The sequence below is a fragment of the Phyllostomus hastatus genome, unplaced genomic scaffold, assembly GCF_019186645.2.
Source record: "Phyllostomus hastatus isolate PE091 unplaced genomic scaffold, TTU_PhHast_1.1 phas_contig_64, whole genome shotgun sequence".
NCBI classification, from domain to species: Eukaryota; Metazoa; Chordata; class Mammalia; order Chiroptera; family Phyllostomidae; genus Phyllostomus; species Phyllostomus hastatus.
This window is the reverse complement of record NW_025333928.1, coordinates 408,934-428,200: the sequence shown is the minus strand read 5'-3', so window position 1 is coordinate 428,200 and position 19,267 is coordinate 408,934. Positions and strand designations below refer to the sequence as shown.

At 39.3% G+C, this 19,267-nt stretch overlaps 1 pseudogene; it reads left to right on the top strand.

The window, feature by feature from the left end:
- The first annotated feature begins 16,759 nt into the window (after positions 1-16,759).
- Positions 16,760-19,267, top strand: part of LOC123825420 — a 42,912-nt pseudogene continuing 40,404 nt past the window's right edge.

The following is a 19,267-nucleotide window of genomic DNA, read 5'->3' as shown; positions in this document are numbered from 1 at the left end:
CCATGGAACATGTTACTCATCACCCATTTATCTGCAAAATTAGCAAAACTCAAACAAGATTGGGTGCATCATACAAGAATAAAGAGAGACCCACCTGAAGAGGACACCCACCCTAGTCCAGAGAATTTGACCTGGATCCCTGAAGGAGACCTTCAATAATTGTTTAAAAGACAGAGCCCTGTTAAATCTAAGTAACAAGGTTAGTCTTCCTATTTATCACATATTCTCTAACTCCACACATATTCACATAGACAGACAGGGCTTTCTTTCTTTAGAATTTCTCAAGCCATGGCCTCAATTTCTAACCTCATTAGATGTTGGATTTTCCACTCAAAGCCATGATCATAATTTTATCACACTGACCTCTTGGTTTCCCTGGTATTAGATTACTCAGCTATTGCATCTTGCACAACCAAGAAACTTAGCCCTAATTTTCTCACCATAAGACCAGGACTGATTATTGGGTGCATATTTGATGCAGATACCAGCCAGCAGTATCTGAGGTTACTGCTGATGCAGCAGTAGCTGTGGATGGATGAGACACGAGAGAAATTCACATGGACTACTCAGTCCTGTGGAGGAAAAAGGACGGCATGGCTACCCTCTCAAGGGGAGGGTACCCCGGAGTGGCCTGGCAACTCGCTCAAGAGGAGAGCACCCCATTCCTTCCCTTGACAGGTTTTTATTGGGATCAATTTGCACAGGAATACAGGTAAAGTTCATTAATCATTGTCAGTCAGTAAGGATCAAACAATAGATAGCATACAAAGAACTATTAGGGCTCATTTTGAGTCAGGGTCTATCACCTAAAAAGCTACAAAACTTAAGGGAACAAACTAATTTCCTGCTCAGGCCTTTATCATTTAATTAAGAGCATTCTTAGTAACACAGATTTCACAGGAGTTTATGTATTCTTTCTCAGGCCCAATTACCCAGGAAACATGCCCTTTCCAGCACAGAGCTGCACCATCCTCTGTCATTGTTTCAGGATTAAGTCAGGCAGAGGAAGCAAGGCAGCCAAGAGATTAGGAGACTTCACACAGACAGAATGAGGACTCAGGCTTTGTCAAAGCCAAGGGGTGAGAGTACATCACCTCCTTTCTCCATAGTCCCCCAAGTCCTTCCCTGGGGCCTCCATGTGATCATGCCTGTCTTAGGTCATTCCCCTTTTGGGGAATCTTACCCATCATTGGCTAACTGATCAAGCATTGGGGACCAGTTATGAAAAAAAGGAACATAAGTGGCGCTCCTGCCAGGGAGATAAGCTTTGTCTTCTTAGTGGCTTATGGTCTGAAGGTTGCTCACTCAGATTTAGCCATGAGGGAGTTACAGCTCCTGAAACCAGGCAGGGCAGTTCCCAACGCATATTGTTACTTTTCCCCACACCCCAGCATTACTCTGTTTTTCTACCCCAATCACTACAGGCAATGATGGGACTACCCTGAACCTATTTGTAATAACCCCTTCACCATATTCTTGGCAACAGATAATTATATATAATTACATATAATTACACTTTCCTTCCTTGGTTAATTAGCATGGCTCTAGCTATTGTGGGTACAAATTCTTTTATGCAATGTGCACCTGAAGGCTATGTTTTTGTATGTGGGTCACAAGGTATTCCACAGGCTTACAATATCCTCTGTTTACAATAAAACAGGTCAAAAACAATGTTTTTCTAGGAACTTTAATAACTTCTTTCTCTGTTCACTTACAAAATTAAACACAACATTGGACTGGCTGTCTCCAGTTATTTGAAAGAATCAAAAGAGACCTCTTAGCAGGCATACCAGATAGATGATTATTTTTTGGATATTCTCTTTCACCCTTGTGGGGAGTCGTAGTCCACAAACATATCCTCTGGATTCTCTCTAAAGAATTAATAATTATAGCCAATGAAGCTGTTGCTTCAATTGCCAACCTACATAAATCTTTGGATTTTTAAACTAAATGTATATGAGACAATTGCATAGTATTAGTTTATATTTTACCCAAACAAGAGGGTGCTTGAATGACTATTAACTCTTCTTGTTGTACTTATATCAATACCTCTTCCCAGGTATAAACCAGTGTTGCCAAGATTTAACAACAAACTACATGGTTGCAAAAGACCTTTCTACTTAAGGAACGAGTGAAAATATCACAGATTGGTTTTCTTCTCTATTTTCATGGATACCAGATGGAATCAAGTCTGTTCTAAGAGGAATCCTAAAACTTGGTTTAACTATATTTCTTATTGTTCTTTTGATACAATGTTTAATTAAAATAATTGCTTGCACCCTGATGGTATGACCTCATCCTGCAAAATGAAAGGTCACTGGTTCAGTTCCTTGTCAGGGCATAAGCCTGGGTTGCAGATTCAGTCCCTGATCAGGGTGCATACAAGACACAACTGATAATTATTTATCTCCCCCTTATCCCTCTTTCCCCTATCTCTAAAAATAAATTAAATATTTTAAAAATAAAATTGCTTGTTCTCTTAACAAAATTGGAAAGACAGTGTCTAAACACTAAGAAATGCCAAAAGGTAAAACAATGGCAGCATAGGAGAACACAGCTTGCCTCCTCACACAACATCAAAATAATAACTAAACTTTAGAACAACCGTCATTCAGAACCATCAGAAATTGAGCTATAGTTATATGGAAGTCCTAAAACTATGGAATTCAAGTAAAAGCTACATCAAGACTGGTAGGAAGGGCAGAAATGCAGAATGGGCTGGTTCCACACCCACATGCGGTGGATAAAAATCATGAGGGATATCTCAGGGGTGAGGGATCCCAGACCCACACCAGGCCTCCAGCCCAGAGTTCTAGTACAAGGAAGATAAATCCCCATAACTTCTAGCTGTAAAAATCAGTGGGGAATGAGCTGTGGAAGATGGAAACTTCTGGAGTACCAAATAGTTCCTCCTAAAGGACCTATGCACTGATTTACTCAGACAAAATCCCTCTGAGCTTCAGTGCTGGAGCAGCAGCTTGAAAGGCACCAGAGGCATACTGGGAGGAAGAGAAGTGTCTGAAATTAGGTCAAGAGCTTGGGGTGCGGCTTTTTTCCAGAAATAATGCTGGCAGTAGCCACCATTCCTTTTCTGAGACCTTAACATACAGATCCACAGGACTGGCAGGCAAGCACCATATCTGAGACTCCCTCAACTAGCTCACACTGTTTTCCCCACCCTGGTAATTCCCCAAGGCTCCACTCCATCAGGCCCAACATTCAGGCACACCCAACCTGTATCCAGGAGCTTTTCCATATGAATAACTTGTCTTGACTCATGCTCCAGATATTCCTAAATTCTCTCAAACAAGCAGCATTTGGTCTCAGTGAGTCCCATAACTCTTGTTAAGTGGCCCCATGCTCAGCACAAACAGCAGCTGGCCTTGGTTCACTGCCTGTTCTTGTTTGTGCACCTCCAAACCCAGCACAAATAGCAGCCATGTGCAGATCACTTTTTAGCTTATGCCAGTGGCCCAGGGCAAAACACAGGCCCTGGTTGACCTTTGCCTGTGCCTCCCAGGAGGCTCCAGGGCCTGTGCATCAAGTAGACAGCTAACAACCATATCAGAGCACCACCACTCAACCATCTCCATAAACAACACCTCAAGAGATGGACTCAGTGGTCACCAGAGCCCTGCTGAAGTAAGTCCTGTTCTGTGGAGTGGGACCCTGCACAGCTGATCCTCATGGTGGTCAGGGGTTTGTGGTCAGTGGTCACAGCCAGTTCTTGCAACTGATTGGCCTGGATAAATACCTCCTATTGACTGCCAGCAGCAATCAAGGCTCAACTTCAAGAGGAGGGTATACACAGTTCACACTGTGGGAGCATCAAAAGTACACAGCTTGAGTAATAGGGGAGACTGTGCCACTGGATCATATAGGACATGTACTACATTAAGCCATGGACTCATAGCAAGCCAAGGACTCATAGCAGCTCTACCTAATACATAGAAACAAACACAGGGAGACAAAGAAACATAACCTACATGGAAAAAAAAACCCACAACAAAACTCCAGAAAAACAACTAAATAAAAGGGAGGCAAGCAATTACTAGATGCAGAGTTCAAAACACTGATTATAAGGATTCTCAATGAACTTAGGGGAAGAGTGGATAAACTCAGGGAAAGCTTCAGCAACAACAACAACAAAAAAGAAACCATAAAAAAAGAACTAGCCAGAAATGAAGGATATACCAACTGAAATGAAGAAAAATTTGCAGGGAATCAACAGTATAGTGGATAAAACTAAGAATCAAATCAGCAATTTGGAATATAAGGGAGCAAACAAAACAAAACAAACAAACAAACAAACAAACAAAAACACCTAATCATAACAGCAGAAGAAAAAGAATTTAAAAAGATAGGATAAGGTCAGGAGCCTCTGGGACAACTTTGAGTGTACTAACATTTGCATTATGGGAGTACTGGAAAGAGAAGCGATAAGGCAAGAAATTGAAAATCTATTTGACAAAATGACAGAAAATTTCCCTAACTTGGTGAAAGAAGTAGACTACAAGTCCAGGAAGCACAGACAGTACCACACAAGATGAACCCAAAGAGACCCACACCAAGTCACATCATAATTAAAATGCCAAAGGTTAATGACAAAAAGAGAATCTTAAAAGCAGCAAAAGAAAAATGACTACCTATAAGTGAGCCCCCATAAGCCTGTCAAAGGATTTCTCAAGAGAAACTTTGAAGGCTAGAAGGGATTGACAAGAAATATTCAAGGTGATGAAAAACAAGGACTTACAATCAATATTACTCTACTCAAAAAAGCTATCATTTAAAATTGAAAGACAGATAAAGAGCTTTCCAGACAAGAAAAGCTTGAGTTCATCACCACCAAACTAGTATTATATGAATATGAAATGTTAAAAGGTCTTCTTTAAGAAGAAGAAGAAAATTAAAAATATGGGGTGGGCAATGGGGAATGGAGGCAACTGTACTTAACAACAATAAAAAATATAAACACTAAAATGGCAAAAAATACATATCTATCAAAAATTAAATATAAAAAACAAAATAATGAACAAGGAGAATAGGAACAGAATCATGGATACGGAGAAACTTTTGATGATGGCAAATGAGAAAGGGATCAGGAGGATGGGTGAAAAAGGCGAAGGGATTAGAGTACAAATTTCTTGTTATAGAGTAGTCATGGGGATATAAAGTACAGCATAGAGAATATAGTAGCCAGAGAATATATATGAATGACCTATCAACATGAACAACAGTGTGGGGATTGCCTGAGGGAGTGGAGAGGCTGGATGAAAGGGAAAATGAGAGGGGGGAGATGGAATTATGACAACTGTAATAGCATAAACAATAAAATATAAATTTAAAAACAAAATAAACCCTTAAAAATGACTTATGTGATGCAAAGAACTTTACTTCTCTTCAAGAACTTTTATTCCACAGCAAGTTAAAGAAATCTAGTCATTAAAAGGCACTATGGATCCCTGACCAGCATGGCTCAATTAGTTGAGCATTGTCCCACAAAGCAAAAGGTCACCACTTTGATTCCCAGTCAGGGTACATGCCTGGGTTGCAGGCCAGTTCCCAGCTGGGGCATGTGAAAGACAGCCATTCAATGTTTTGCTCACACACCAATGCTTCCCTCCTCCTCTCTCTCTCTCCTTTTTCCTCTTTCTAAAAATAACTAAATAAAATCTTTAAAAAAATAAATAAGAGGCACCATAGAAATGGAGTGATAACTGACAGGGGGACTTATAACAGGGGAACTTGTAATGAAAAAAAATATATATATATACTAATGAAGTAGTTATTATAGAATAAAAATATAATATGTTAATCAAGTAGTAATTATAGAATAGGTTGTACTAACAGATTCATAAAAAATCATGCATTAACTGTTTTCATATGAGTATCTTGTAGACATAAGCAGTTGTGGTCCCTGCCTGACCAAGGAACTACACTGACCACAGGACCTAGACAAGCATCAGAAATTTATATCAGAACCAGCAGAAATGCTGCCTACACAACCTGCTCCTGAACGTCAGCAGTAAAACTGTAAGCAAAGCAATGGAACTACATTATGACACATGAAGCAGACAACAACAAAACCACCTTAGAGCAGAGATGAGAAACTACATAACCAGAAATTCCTTAGCTCTCCTCTTTCCATGGTCCCCCTATATAACCTAGCCACGATGTTTGAGATGCTAAGATGAGCCTACAATCTTTTCATGTTGTTGACTGCTAAATAAACCCTTTTCTTCCCAGCCAGAACCTGCCTTACCAGTTTGGCTTTCATGGCAGCGGGCAGTTGGACCTGTGAGTCATTTTCCTGGTGTCTCTACTGGTCTGAGTGTGGCTTTAATGTTTGAACATTTGTTAGTGGCTGCAGATCCTTGACTGTTTTAAGAGCTCCCACAAAGCAATTTTAGTCTGTTGTAACTTGATATTTCTAAGAAGAGATGGGGGCTGAAGAGTTTTTTAGTCTGCTTCTTGTGAATTTCAACTTTATAGGTAACTTAACTTTAAAAATAAATTATGCAAAATATTTTGGAACCTAAATTAGCCTCTTTTGTTATACAGCAAATTTACTAATAGTAGTATTTATTTATATTTTAAGATACTTTTAAGTTTTATTGCTGTTCAAGTACAGTTTTCTGCCTTCCCTGCCCCTACCCCAGCCATCCCCAGATTCAGTCCTTGATTCCACCTGCCCTTAGTTTTGTCCATGTATCCTTTATAGTTGTTGCTGAAAACCCTTCACATCCTGCCCCCGCATTTTCCCCTCCCATCTCCCCTCTGGTCACTGTCAGCCTTTTCTCAATTTCAATGTCTGTGATTATATTTTGCTTGCATGTTTGTTTTGTTGATTAGGTTCCAATTAAAGGTGAGATCACATGGCATTTGCCCCTCACTGCCTGGCTTATTTCACTTAACTTATGCTCTCCAGTTCCACCCATGTTGTGGCAAAGGGTAGGAACTCCATCTTTCTCTCTACTGCATAGTATTCCATTGTGTAAATGTGCCATAGTTTTTTTAAATATATATATATATATTATATATATATATATTTAAAATATATATATATTAAATATATATATAAAAAATATATATTATATATATATATTCCCAGATGGCCACTTAGGTTGCTTCCAGCATTTGACTATTGTAAAATGTGCTGCTATGAACATTGGGGTGCATAGGTTCTTTCAATTGGTGTTTTAGGGTCCTTGGGGTATAATCCCAACAGTGGTATTGCCAGGTCATAAGGAAGTTCCATTTTTAGTTTTCTGAGGAAATTCCATACTGTTTCCCATAGTGGATTCATGAGTCTGCAATCCCATCAACAGTGAACTAGGGTTCCCTTTTCTCCACATGCTCTCCAACACTTGCTGTTTGTTGATTTGGTTACACTGGCCATTCTGACCAGTATGGAGTGGTATCTTATTGTGGTTTTAATTTGCATGTCTTTGATGGCTAGCAATGCTGAGCATCTTTGCATATGTCTCTGGAACTTCTGTATGTCTTTTTTGGAGAAGTGTCTGTTTGAGTCCTTTACCCTTTTTTTAATTGGGTTGCTTGTCTGCCTACACTGGAGCCATTTGGGTACTTTATATATTCTGGAGATCAAACACTTGTCTGGCTATCATTGGCAAATATGCTTTCTATATGGTTGGTTCCCTTTTCATTTTAATGCTGTTTTCTCTAGCTGTGCAGAAGCTTTTTATTGTGATGAGATCCCATTTGTTTATTCTTTCCTTTATGTCCCTTGCTCTGGGGGACATATCAGTGAAAATATTGCTGTGTGGAATATCTGAGATTTCCCTGCCTATGTTCTCCAGAAGGACTTTTATAGTGTCACGACTTACATTTAAGTCTTTTATCCACCTTGAATTTATTTTTGTATATGGTGTAAGTTGGTAAAGTTTCATTTTTTTGCATGTAGCTGTCCAGCTCTCCCAACACCATTTGTTGAAGAGGGTATTTTCACTCTATTTTATGTTTCTGCCCTGTTTCTCAAATATTAATTGACCATAGAGTCTTGGGTTTATTTCGGGGCTCTCTATTCTGTTCCATTGGTCCATGTGTGTGCCCTTATGCCAGTACCTAGCTGTTTTGATTACAGTGGCCTTGTAATACAGTTTGGTATTAGATAATGTGATCCCTCCTATGTTGTTCTTCTTTCTCAAAATTGCTGCAGCTATTCAAGGATGTTTACGGTTCCATGTACATTTTTGAAGTGTTTGTTCTATATCTGTAAAATGTGCGGTTGGTACTTTAATAGGGATTGCATTGAATGTGTAAATTGCTTTGAGTAGTATGGACATTCTGATGATGTTAATTACTTCAATCCATGAACACAGTATATACTTCCATTTGTTTGTCTTTCTTAATTTCTTTCTTTGGTGTTAGTTTTCTGAGTACAGGTCTTTTACCTCCTTTGTTAGGTTTATTCCTACGTATTTTATATTTATTGTTGCTATACCAAATGGGATTTTTTCCTCATTTATGTTTCTGATATTTCATTGTTGGTAACTAAAATGCTTTTGATTTCTGAATATTGTCTTTGTATCCTGCTGTTTTGCCAAATTCATCTGTTAGATTGAGCAGTTTTTTTTTGTGGAGTCTATAAGATTTTCTATGTATACTATCATGTCACCTGAAAACAACGAAACTTTTGTTTCTTCTTTTCCAATTTCTATGCTTATTATTTGCCTTTCTTGTTGGATGGCTGTGGCTAGGACATCCAATACTATGTTGAATACATGCAGGGAAAATGTACAACCTTGTCTTGTTCCTGATCTTAGTGGGAAACTTTTAGTTTTTGCCCATTGAGTATGATGTTGGCTGTAGTTCTCTCATATATGCCCTTTATCATGTTGAGGGATACTCCATCTATTCCCACTTTGCTGAGTGTTTTTATCATGCACATGTGCTGCACCTTACGAAATGCTTTTTCCACACCTATTACTATGATCATGTGATTTTTGTGTTTGTTTTTATTTATATTATGTATTACATTTATTGATTTGAGAATATTGTACAATCCTTGCATCTTTGGGATGAATTCCACTTGATCATGGTGTATGATCATTTTAATGTATTCCTGGAAGTAGTTTTCCAATATTTCGCTGAGAATTTTAGCATCTATGTTCACCAGGGATATAGGCCTGCAGTGTTCTTTCTGTTGTGTCTTTATCTGGTTTTGGGATTAGGGTGATGCTAGGTTCATAAGAAGAGTTTGGGAGTTTCTATCTTCATAAATTTTTTTGAATAGTCTGTGAAGAATAGGGGTTTGCTCTTCTTTAAATGTTTTTTAGAATTCTCCTGTGAAACTATCTGATCCAGGACTTCTGTCTCTTGGGAGTTTTTGATTACTGCTTCAATTTCATCAGCTGTTAATTGGTCTGTTTAGGCTTTCTGCTTCTTCTTCATTCAGTTTTGGAAGATTATATTTTTCTAGAAATTTGTCCATTTCACGTAGGTTTTCAAATTTCTTGGCATGCAGTTCTTTGTAGTAATTTCTTACAGTTCTTTGTATTTCTGTGGTATCCATTTTAATCTTTCCTCTTTCATTTCTGATTGTGTTTATTTGGGTCCTCTCTCTTTTTTTCTTGATGAGTCTGCCTGAAGGTTTGTCGATTTTGTTTATCTTTTCAAAGAATGAGCTCCTGGATTTATTGATTCTTAGAATTGTGCTTTTAGTCTCTATGTCATTTAATTCTGCTCTGATATTGGTTATCACCTTCCTTCTTTTTGCTCTTGGCTTGGTTTGTTGTTGTTCCTACAGTTATTGTAAATGTAGGGTTAGGTTTTTATTTGAAATGTTTCTATCTTTTTTAGGTAGGCCTGTATCACTATGAGCTTTTCTCTCAGGACTGCCTTCACTGTGTCCCGTAAGTTTTGGATTGTTGTAAGTTCATTTTCATTTGTTTCCAGGAAACAAATTGATTTCTTGATTTTGATTTCTTACCTAATTTCATTCTTGACCCATTCATTGTTTAATAGCGTGCTATTCTATCTGTATGACTTTGAGTGTTTTTGAGTTTTTCCTTGAGGTTAGTTTCTAGTTTAAGTCCCTTGTGGTCAGAAAAAATGCTTCATATGATTTCAATTTTCTTGAATTTTTGAGACTTCTTTTGTGTCTCTGATGTGGTCCATCTTTGAAAATATTCAATGTGCATTTGAGAATAATGTGTATTTAGCTTCTTTGGGATGAAAGGCTCTCTCTGTATGTATCAGTTAAGTGAATCTGATCTAGGATATTGTTCAATGCTGCAATGTCTTTGTTGACATTTTGTTTGGAAGATCTATCCACTTTTGACTATGAGAGATTGAATCCCCTACTGTAATTGAGTTGCTGTCAATATCTTTCTTGAAGTCCTCCAAGATTTTCTTTATGTATTCAAGTGTTCCTATGTTGGGTGCATATGTATTTACAATATTTATGCCTTCTAGATTGATTTTTCCCTTGTATTATGAAGTGACCTTCTGGGTCTCTTGTTATGGCCCTTTTTGTGAAGCCTATTTTGTCTGATATGAGTATTGCTACCCTGGCTTTCTTTTCCTGTCTCTGTGCTTGGAATACTTGTTTCTAGTCCTTTACTTTCAGTCTGTGTAGGTCTTTTCTTCTGAGGTGGGTCTCTTGTGGGCAGCATATGTGTGGGTCATGATTTCTTATCCATTCAGGTATTCTATGTTTTTTTTTATTAAAGCATTTAATCCATTTATGTTTAAGATTATTATTGATACATACTTATACATTGCCATTTTATTGTACCTGTGCTCCTCTCTCTCTCTCAATCTTTTTCTTTCCCCTTTCTTAAAACATACCCTTTGGCATTTTTTGCAGAGCTAGTTTAGTGGAGGTTTATTCTTTGAGGCTTCTTTTTCTCTGGGAAACTCCTTATTTTGCATTCCATTTTAATTGAGAGCCTTGCTGCACAGAGTAGTCTTGGTCATAGAGCTTTGTTTTTCATTACTTGTAATATTCCTTGCCATTCTCTTCTGGCTTGAAGCTTTTCCACTGAGAAGTCAGTTGCTAGTGTTATTGGAACTCCCTTATATGTTACTTCCTGCTTTTCCCTTGCTGACTTTAAAATTCTCTCTTTGTCTTGGAATTTTGCCTTTTTAATTATGACATGTTTTGAAGTAGGCCTCTTTGGGTTCCTCTTCATTGGGGTTCTCTGTGTTTCCTGGATTTGTGTGAAATTTTTTCCCATCAAATTAGGGAAGTTTTCCATCATTACTTTTTCAAACAGTTTTTCTATCTCTTGGTCTTCTTCTTCTCCTTCTGGTATACTTATTATATGGATATTATTGTGTTTCACATTGTCTTGCAGTTCCCTTAACACCTCTTCATTCTTTCTGAGTCTCTTTTCATTTTCTTGCTCTATCTAGGTGTCTTTTTTTCCTACCTTGTCTGTTGGTGTGCTGAGTCTGTCCTCTGTTTTATCCAGCCTGCTTGTAATTTCTTCTAGTGTGTTTTCTTTTTCTGAGATTTTATTGTTCATTCCTCCTTTTTTGTTTGTAGTTTCTATTTCCTTTATTTACTGTTGTACTTCTCACTCAGCTCCCTGTAGTTGTCTGTGAGTTCCTTGAGCATCTTTATAACCATTATTTTGAATTCTATATCTGATAGTTTGCTTACCTCCTTTTTATTTAGCTCTTTTAGTGGGGAGTCTTCCATCCCTTTTGATTGCATGTTGTTTTTTTGTCTACCCATTTTAGGTGACTTTTTTTGTTTGCTATTGTGCTTCCTGATATTTTGCTTTGCTAGATGTCTTTGTAGGGTGAACTTCCATGGTAGGAATTCTATGGGGTTCTGTGGTGTGGTCTTTTTGATCTCCATGTCTAGATGCTCTAGGCTTGCCCTTTCTTCTGTTCATGTGGGCTGTCTTGTTGTACTTGGGTTTTTACCTTTCAGTGGTTCCTTTGTTGGTAGTTTCTCTCCTCCAATGGGTTACTGATGTTTGCAGCTCCCACCAATTCCTATAAGTGATCTGTGGCAGGGTAGGAAAGGTGGATTAAGATGGGGGAGAGTATTTCATGGGATTTAAGGTACCAGCCAGTAGAGAGGAGATAGAAGATTCTTTGGATAAGTATAGCATTAACTGTGATATTTCACCCAACTAGCCACTTTTTATAAAAGGTGAAATAGAGGTAAGACTCTTGTTAGAGGAGAGAAGGATTGTGAGCAGAATCCAGAAAACAGAGCGCTTGTGCAAGGTGAGATGATGAAATATAATGAGAGTAAAGAATAGAAAGTAGGTGTAGTCTGAGAGAGAATAGAGTGAACTACAGCAACAATAAAGCTCAGGAATAAAGTGAATTGGGCTAAGATCAGGGAGAGTTGCTGTGTAGTATTTACAATTGTATGTAACAACAATTATTTACAATAGTACTGGAACAGCAATAAAATGGCAAGAAATATATGATTTGGATAACCAGAATAGAAAGTGCATGATCAAGAGCAGTCTGTTATTGGAACATAAGTGAAGTGAATGAAGGAAAATTAAAATACAATAAAGAGAGAATATGAAAAAGCAGTCAAACAATGCAATTAAACAGAAATAAAATGAGGAAAACTAAACCCAAGAAAGAGAAATAAAAAATACTAATAAAATAAAAGTAGTAAAAATAATGAAAAAATAATAATAACACACATAAACAATAAAATGCCAGTTCTATGAGATAGCAAAGTGACATTTGTCTCAGTTTCTCAATTTTGTGGTTAACCTTATGCTCCCCTTTTGGATCTGTGTCTGGACCTTTAATAACTCCCCATCTTATTGTCTCACTAAGGGGAAGTAAAAAAAAGGAAAAAAAAAAGAAAGAGAGAGGAAAATAAAAATAAGCCTCCTGCTGACTTTCAACACACTGAGTGAGTTCTGCTGGTCTTCTTGGATGCCACCCAAAGAGGGGGGCTGGGCTTCACTTTTCTCCTTTGCTATGGTTTTGCAAGGATAGGGACCAGGTCTGGGACACGATATTCACAGTTGCCCAGCCTCCAACTCAAGTCCTCCATGAGCTGCCAGGCTCCAATCTTCTGCTCAGTCTCTTGGTGCACAGCATGGGTCAGGCTCAGGCATGGCTCAAATCACCCTCAGGGTAAGCCAGCCAATGTTAGAGAGTTCCTTACAAAGCAGCTGCCTGCTGTTCTTAACAAGCACAAAGCTTTTCACACAGCCCAGCTTTCTAACCAGTCTGGAGAGTATCTGGGTGAGTGTCCAGCACAGCCCAACTCTCTCCCTTCTCTAGGTGTCACCCAGCACCCCAATTTTTCTGGTAATGACCTAGCCAGCATCCATCATACCAGGGGATGTATACCACCTCTATGTGTCTCCTACTTCATCTTTATTCCCTCCAGTGACTTCCAACATCCCGATTCTTCCTGGTGCTGGGCTGCCCTCCCTGCTCTGGTAGGTGACCTAACTCTCCTCCCCATATCCTACAGCAGGTGCTGGGCCAGAGGCCACAGTGGTCTTGGTCCCTGCGCAGATCCTAGGGATCTTACTGTCCCAGTACAATCTCCTCACCATCTGTTCTTCAATGTCCTCTACACTTTTTGGCCTCTAAACTTTGTATAAGCTGGACTTCCACTGGCTGATCACTATGATTCAGAAAATTGGGTAGGTGTTTCAGCTGGTCATAGGGAGGACTGGGCTCCTCTCCCACCTGCCTCACTGCCATCTTGCTCCTCCTTAGTAATATTTATTTTGCATCTACTTGTGTCAGGCACTGTTATATACACTGTACTCATATTTCCCCCAAGGGCACAGTCCTTTCCTTTATTGGATTTCCACATTTTAAAAAGAGAAAGTAAAACACTCATAATTAAGTGGTTCAGATAAAAGGAAAGGATCTTTACCTAAGTTTCCCATCAGGCCTCCTCTGAACTGCCCGAGTTCCTCCCACAACAAGCTTCTGGGCATCTAAGAACCATCCATGTATGAACTCCATGAATGTCACCTCTACACACTGGTCAGCTAACTGGGAGTGCGGTTGTTCTCAGACCTATTATATGTACACTGCCCCTGATTAGGTTTCACACTAGAGCACAATTCTCTGCAGGGTAGGTTCTTTGAGGCCTGTAGGTGGAGGTTTCTAGCAAGGCTTTTTCAGACTCAAGGTATTTATGGGGATTTTCACACATGTGAGTTCTCTGGTGTGCCAACCAAAGGAGCTGATCGCTGACACTTTTCTCCCTCAGAGTTTGTAAGATCTTTTCTCAGGTTGGTTTTGTTGTTGATGCAAACCCAAGAAGGCTCTCCATCTAATGCTTTTTCCACACTCAAGACAAATACCTAAATTTTCACCAATATGGCTTCTTTGATGGTTAGGAAAGTCATAGTTCTGTTGGAAGCTTTTACCACACTTGTTGGGGTTTCATGGGCTCTCTGACATCAGCAAGCTGTGCACACCAGCAGGTGGGCTGTGCACACCAAGGGCATTGTCCTCTGGTGCAAACTCACTTGGAGGGAGAGGAGTGAGCCTGGCTAGGAGGTTCCCTCCCTCTCATCATCTACAGGGTTTCCCACTGGTACGAGTCCCGCTGTGAGTGACCATATTGGAGCTCAGACTAAATGTTTTCAACATTTAGGATTGTTGAAAACAATCCTAAAAAGTGGTAGGATTCTGTAAGGGCAGCTCTCTGGACAAGTGTTCCAACTTCCTACAATTACAGATTCTCTTGTCCCCACTGAAGTCTGAGCTCTTAGAAAAATCTAAACTTTGCCTAGAGTTCCTCATTTTAATGAGTTCTCTGACTCATAAATGCTTTTTTTATAGTGTTATAATTTCTTGTCTGGCCAAGACATTTGTGAGGCTTCTGGTGCATGGGGAGGGCTCAGCTCAAGCCCCTTCTCCCCTGCATTACAGATACACAGCTTCTCACTGCCATGGACTATCTGATGCTGCAGAAGGGCTGAGCTCTGGCAAAGCCTTTGTCACACACACTGTATGGACAATGAAGCTCCTGTGTCTGAATTCTCATTTTCAGCTGTGCAACAAAGCCCATACCTAGGAGGAAGCCACTCTCACAGGAAGGCCACTGATGGGGCTTCTCTTCCATGTGAACTCTTTGATGCACAACAAGGTCTGAGCCACAGCTGAAACTTTTCTCATATTCAAGGCATTTAAACGTGTGCATGTGAGTTGCCTGGTGCCTGATTAGGCTGGCACTGTGAAACTTCTCATACATTCCAAGCACTTACAGGGCTTCTCCCCTGTATAGACACTCTGGCAGACAATAAAGTCTGACTTCTGGCTGAAGCACTTCTCACAGTCACCACACTTATAGGGCTTTTCCCTGGTGTGAACTCTTTTATGAACAATGAAGGCTGAACGGTGTCAGTAACTTTCCTCACACTTATTACAATTGTAGGGCTTTTTGCCAGTGTGAGTTCTCTGGTGGCTAATGAGATCTGATTTCCCACTAAAAGCTGTTTCATACTCCAGACACGTAAATGTTTTTTCACTGGTGTGAGTTCTTCAGTGTCAAATGAGGTTCTTACTTTGACTGAAGCACGTCTCACACTCGCTGCACAGATACGGTTTCTCACCAGTGTGGCTTTGCTGGTGGACAAGCAGATCAGAGCTCTGTCCAAAATTCTTGCCACAAATGTCACATGTATAGAATTTTTCACCTGTGTGTGTTCTCTGGTGTCCTGAAAGGGCTAAGTGGTGCCAGAAGCTCTTCTCACATTTACTACTTTTATACAGTTTCTCATAACTGTGGATCCTCTGTTGTGAAATGAGATCTGAGCATTGGCTGAAGGTTTTCTCACATGTAGCACATTGATAAGGTTTCTCTCCAGTGTGGGTTCTCTCACACATAATAAGAGCTAAGTTTTCACAGAAGTTTTGCTCATGTTCAAGGCACTGATATATGTGATCATCTATTTGAGTAATCTCATGCACATGAATAAAAGTCTTCTAACCCTTCTGAGGGCACACACAATACACTGTCCTTCTCTGAGTTCTCTGATCATGTTTCTCTTCTGAAGTGTACATCTCTGTGTCTTTCTTGGGGCACTTCCTACTGGCCGCCTTGGCCCATATCTTCTTCACTGTCATATTCCCAATAAGAACTTGAAAGATACAGCTGTTTTAGGCCTTTGAGTCATGAGCTTTTTGTCTCTACAGGTTTCTAGCATCATATACACTAATTCCTTACTTGGTATTTCCAACACTGGAATGTCAATGGAGGGAAAGCAGTGTTCACTTCCTGGTCCTGAGACTTTGATTTCTCAATGAAGATTGCATTCCAGGACTGATGAGAGCCAGGAGCAGCTCCCTCTGTACACCAGGCCAGGGAACTGGGGCTGGACCACCCAGGTTGCCTCCATGCTGACCAGGCCAGCTACACCAACCTTTTCAGACTGGCTGGCGGCAGCCTACACTTTACTCATTTAAATAACTCACTTAAACTTGACTGCCTTCTAGGTAATATTATTGTATCCATTTTGTAGATATGAAACTTAGGCACAAAGAGGAACCCACTGTTTATATGGAACTAAAGCAGACACATGGGAGAATGGAGCTTTAAGTCTTCAATTGGTGACATGAAGGCTATTCATGGTTTATATGACTTAAGAGAAGGTGGCTGCTGTAGACCAAAAGAAGTTGGCTGGATCACACACCACCTCTAAGTTTTCTTTGGCTTTTTAAATACTTTAAAATGGAGTCTCAGTCTTTGAGTTATGTTCTCACTGGAATGTGACTATGACAGTGGATTGGAGGAAAAGGTGCCCTTTTCATTTGAAGCAGGAAGTAACACATGGTATGTGATCTTGAACAGGAAGGCAAAAGAGGCCTAAACCCAGGTGGGTGAAATGACCAAGGAGACAAAGCAAAGTAGAGTTTCAGAGAGATGGCAGATTTAACCTGCCATGCAGCCAATGTCTTCACACAGACCTGTAACCTGCAGCAGTTTTTTAATTCACTGATTTACTGATGGGCACTTAGGCTGTTTCAAGTACTTGGCTATGTACACAATGCTGCTATGAACATTGGGGTGCATAGGTTCTTTAAAACTGGTAATTCCAATGTCTCTGGGTATAGTCCCAGCACTGGATTTTTGGATTGAAAGGCCTTGATTCTGCCTCTAGTGCCCAAGTGGTGGTTGATGGCCCTGGGCTGCATCTGAACAGATCAGTCACTCAAAGAGACCTCTAGAGACCTCAGGAATGTCCCAAAGCCATCTTCTTCCCTACATTCTTTCTTCTTCATAGTCTTTCTCTTTCTCAGATTCCCTCATATTTTTACTCCTTCTCACTTACTCTTTCCCTCAGTCACATACTCAAATGAAATATAATTCTCTTTCATTCACACACATACATGCACACATACAACCCTCTCTTCCATGGTCTCAGATATTATTACTTTTTTAAGATTCATCAATTAATTTTTGCTATATTTGAGCCCCCCACTGAGTTATTTAACAATCAGTTGCAGCCCTGACTGGGTGGTTCAGTTGGTTGGAGTGCCATCCTGTATAAGAAAAAGTTGTGGGTTTAATCCCCAGTTAGGCATATACCTAGGTTGCAGGTTCAGTCCTCTCTTGGGGTATGTATGGGAGGCAACTGATCAATGTTTCTCTCTCACATTGATGTTTCTCACTCTCTCTGTCTGTCTCTGTCTCTGTCTCACTGTCTCTGTTTCTTTCTCTCTTTCTCTGTCTCCCCTTTTTTGTCTAAAATAAACAAAAATGTATTCTCATTTGAGGATTTTATTTTATTTTTTGACAATTTTTTAATTTTTTCTAATTTAAAAACTTTACATACAATCCATTTGTTGCTATTATGTAAAATGTATTCATTATTTTAATTGCTACATATTTATCTTAAAAATATGGTCACTTGGACTGAATTGGAATGTATCATAATTTTCTTAATTACAATGAATGAAAAATGTTTCTGATTAAGAGATGTTTTATTTATTGCTGTTATCTTAGGACTAAATTACGATTTTTATTTTTCCTTCAATATCTTTTTTATTTTTAAATTATTTTAAATTTATTTTAATTATTTTATTGTTGTTCAATTACACTTGTCTGCATTTACCCCCCACTACTGTCCCCTACCCCAGCCATCCCCATCCCCTCCCTTGCTTCCACCCTCTCTTGGTTTTGTTCATGTGTTCTTTATATTTGCTCCTGAAAACCCTGCACTCTTCCCCCTCCATTATCCCCTCCCACATCCCCTCTGGTTACTGTCAGTTTGTTCTTAATTTCAATGTCTCTGGTTATATTTTGCATGTTTGTTTGTTTTATTGATTAGGTTCCAATTAAAGGTGAGACCATATGGTATTTGCCCCTCACTGCCTGGTTTATTTCACTTAGCATAATGCACTCCAGTTCCATTCATGCTGTCACAAAGTGTAGGAGCTCCTTTTTTCTTTCTGCTATGTAGCATTCTGTTGTGTAAGTGTACCATAGTTTTTTAATCCATTCATTTACTGATGGGCACCTAGGTTGCTTCCAGCACTTGGCTATTGTAAAGTGTGCTGCTATAAACATTGGGGTGCATAGGTTCTTTTGGATTGTTGTTTTGGGGATCTTAGGATATAATCCCAGCAGAGTACCACATTTTTTTAATTCACAGATTTACTGATGAGCACTTAGGCTGTTTCCAGCACTCAGCTATTATACATAATGCCACTATGATCATTGGGGTGCATAGGTTCTTTAAAATTAGTGATTCAGGATTCTTAGGGTATAGTCCCAGCACTGGCATTGCTGGATTAAAAGGCAGTTCCATCATCAGTTTTTTTTTTTTTTTAGGAAATTCCATATTCTTTTCCACAGTGGCTTCACCAGTCAGCATTCTCACCACCAGTTGTACTGGGGTTCCTTTTTCTTCTCAACCTGGCTAGCACTTGTTGTTTGTTGATTATTAATGATGGCTATTGAGACCGGTGTGAAGTGATATCTCACTGTGGTTTTAATTTGCATCTCTCTGATGGCTAGTGATGTTGAGCATTTTTTCATGTGTCTATGGACCCTCTGTATGTCCTCCTTGGAGAAGTGTCTATTCAGATCCTTTGCCCATTTTTTAACTGGATTTTTTGTTGTTGTTGTTGGTGTGGAGACCTGTGAGTTCTTTATATATTTTGGACATCAAACCCTTGTCTGAGGTATCATTGGCAAATATTTTCCCATACACATTGGTTCCCTTTCCATTTTGCTGATGTTTTCTTTTGTCATATTGTTTGTTTTTCTAAGTCCAAAATCAAACTGAGGAATCATGTATTGTCTTCAGTTCTCAGGTCTTTTCAGTCTCCTTTA